The sequence below is a fragment of the Theobroma cacao genome, chromosome 9 (genome assembly GCF_000208745.1).
Source record: "Theobroma cacao cultivar B97-61/B2 chromosome 9, Criollo_cocoa_genome_V2, whole genome shotgun sequence".
Lineage (NCBI taxonomy): Eukaryota > Viridiplantae > Streptophyta > Magnoliopsida > Malvales > Malvaceae > Theobroma > Theobroma cacao.
In genome coordinates, this window is record NC_030858.1 from 12,802,684 (window position 1) to 12,805,462 (window position 2,779).

Genomic DNA, 2,779 nt, shown 5'->3' on the forward strand with positions numbered 1-2,779 from the left:
ACCCGAGAAAAGGTGTGTGTGTATGCATGATATGATAAATTTGTTAAGCAAAGGTAAATGGATAGGCTTGCTTGGGCTTAGTGAGCTATGCTCATTGAGCTCGTGCGTCGGTCATGGCTCGGGAAATTGGGTCGTGACAACCATGCAGTCGCACTATCTCGTCCACATAAACTCGGAAGTATTGGGCAGCCTCGTATGTAGTTTTAACCAAAAGAAAATGAACTGACTTCGTTAATCGATCTACTATTATTGTCACGACTCGGTACTCTCATCGAGCCCATGACAACCGTCGCGATGTCCCAATAGACATTCATTACCCTGAATGCCAACCGAAACCTTGCAAGGCTTAATATCAGTTTTCGCACCTCCCCTGTGAGTAATAATTACTAAATATCATATTTTAAAAGATTGTAAGCTATTTCCAAATCAAAACAATAATAAAAAAATATTTTCTGTCTCACAAAGGCATTTTGGTCGTTCTTTCCAAAAATTTTGAAACCTACTGAAAATATAATATGTAGGGGAAAATACACATTTCATAACTAAAAACAAGTTTTTATGTCTAAAACATTCATTTAGGGTGAAATTGTAGCTAATAGAATAAAATAAAAATATTAAATGAAATATTCTATTTTCTTATAAGACAATATTTATAGAACTCTGTGTAAATAATTTTTCTAACGTAAAAGCAAAATAAATCCATACATACAGTAAAACAGATAGCTAGAGTATGTAATTTAATTTACAATGACGTGTGAGCCCCCGAATGACCAAAGGTAACAAAGGCTGTGGACCTACAATTTCTGAGGAGGCAAGTCCAATAATAACCCTCGACGTAATCAGCTATTTACAGACTGTCCTGATCCTAGAATGAGTGAAAAGGAGGGTGGTGAGTTTATATAAACTCAGTGAGTAAACAAATATCATCTAAAATATCTAAAGTCGAGTAAATGGAGACAACTTCAAATAGTTCATCGTACTATGATTCATAACGTTTCAAACTCATTTCAACTAAATAAAATAATTTCATTTCACTCAAATAATCAACATGGCTTATGAATTTCTTAAAAATTTGGCTCGTACCAAAACTCATTCTCAGGGATACCTTGGCCAGGGCATCTAACTGAGTCCTCCAAGGCTGTTAAAGAAATGTTCATATACGCATGAAACACATTTTTATGTTTAAAAGCATAGCCGTTCCTTGGCGTTGGCTGAGTTCACTCTCACGTGGTGGTTTAGCGTGTAGTGAACTCTAAAGCTTTACCTCAGGAGATACCTTTCGCGCCTTTCGTACCGAGGTAAAATATAATCGGGTTTACCGTGCCCCTCTCTAATAAACTGGTCCACGGAAACCCACCACTACAGTGACTAATCAATATCCCACCAAATCAATAAAAGTTTCGACAGCATGACATGGCAATTATATTACTAGCCAGCCTGTTAAGGCAAAACAAACAGTTCATACAATTTCAACATAATTTCCAATTCAGCCATTCATGCCAATATCACCATAAGCCATTCAATTCAAACCATAAATTTACAACACAATTAAATAGTCTTTAATTACTCAATTTCTAAAATCATTATTCAATTTCAAAATGATTTATAAAACTCATTTCATTTAATCACATTTTACTTATAAAACATAAGGATTTACCATTTAAACTCATTTTTCTATAAAATCACAAAAACGAATAAAAATTACTTAAGATAATTAAGACAATAATAAGGTTACTCACAATATTGGGAGTCGAAGTACTCCTAGTCCCGGTCTTCGGGTACAATATCTTTACCCTTATCGAAAGTTTCACCACCTAAACATAATGCACAACAAGCAGTTTACTATATTTGTACTAAACCGTTATAAAACTAATTTAGGCTCTATATGAATGCATGAAATGGGATGCGAAATGTTCAGATTATTATCTAAATATGGTGTTCTACGTAGCTTCAATTATGTATCGAAATAAAATGGTATTGGCCTAATTCGATCTATACACCGGTTAATTGGCCAATACATCCAATTCAACTCCAATTAACTTGATTCCACTTCCAACACTCCAAGTCATCAATTACAAGTTAAATAATATGTAATATCACAAAAATCCATCATCAATATCTTCCTTGTAAAATTCGGCCATTGAAGGTTTAGTGTAGAACATGTAATTTTCATGCTTGATTTTTACACCTTACATCATAAAACAACTAAAAACACCTAAATAGCATGAAATTCATCAAAGTCCATTATCCAATTTCTCTCTTGAAAATTTCAGCCAAGGAGTGTGGGTGAAGGGCATGAAATTTCTTGCTTGTTTTTCATGCTAAACATCACCAAACAACTAAAAACACTAAGATACCTTGAAATCTAACCAAATAAATCATCAAATCTTCTCTCCCTAAATTCGGTCAGCCATGAATCCTTCATGAGATCTTGAATTTTAACCATGGTAATTGAAAAAGAATGCATAGGAAAGGTAGATCACAAGCTAGAATTAAGAAATTTTACCTTTACTTGCTTAATTCCTTGAAATCCAATGAATTTTCTCTTGATTTTCTTCTCTAGGGTTTGTTCTATGCTTTTTCCCTTTTGTTCTTGCCTTGGCCGGCCAAGAGAAATGAGATGGGAGAGTTTTAGTTGTGTTTATAAAGGAAAATATAATAATATTAAAGCTTGACACTTGTCACCATGTGATTGGTCCATACATAAAACTTAATAATTAAGCATTTCTTCTCCACCACATAAAATCCCTCAATTATCCAAAGTATAGAATGAATTTCA

At 33.8% G+C, this 2,779-nt stretch overlaps 1 long non-coding RNA gene across 1 annotated transcript; it reads right to left on the reverse strand.

Moving 5' to 3' along the window:
• On the reverse strand, positions 678-2,544 carry LOC108663320. Its single transcript, XR_001929278.1, has 3 exons — positions 2,507-2,544; positions 1,740-1,814; positions 678-865 (listed from the first exon to the last, which is right to left on the reverse strand). It is a non-coding gene; the product is annotated as an uncharacterized LOC108663320 (long non-coding RNA).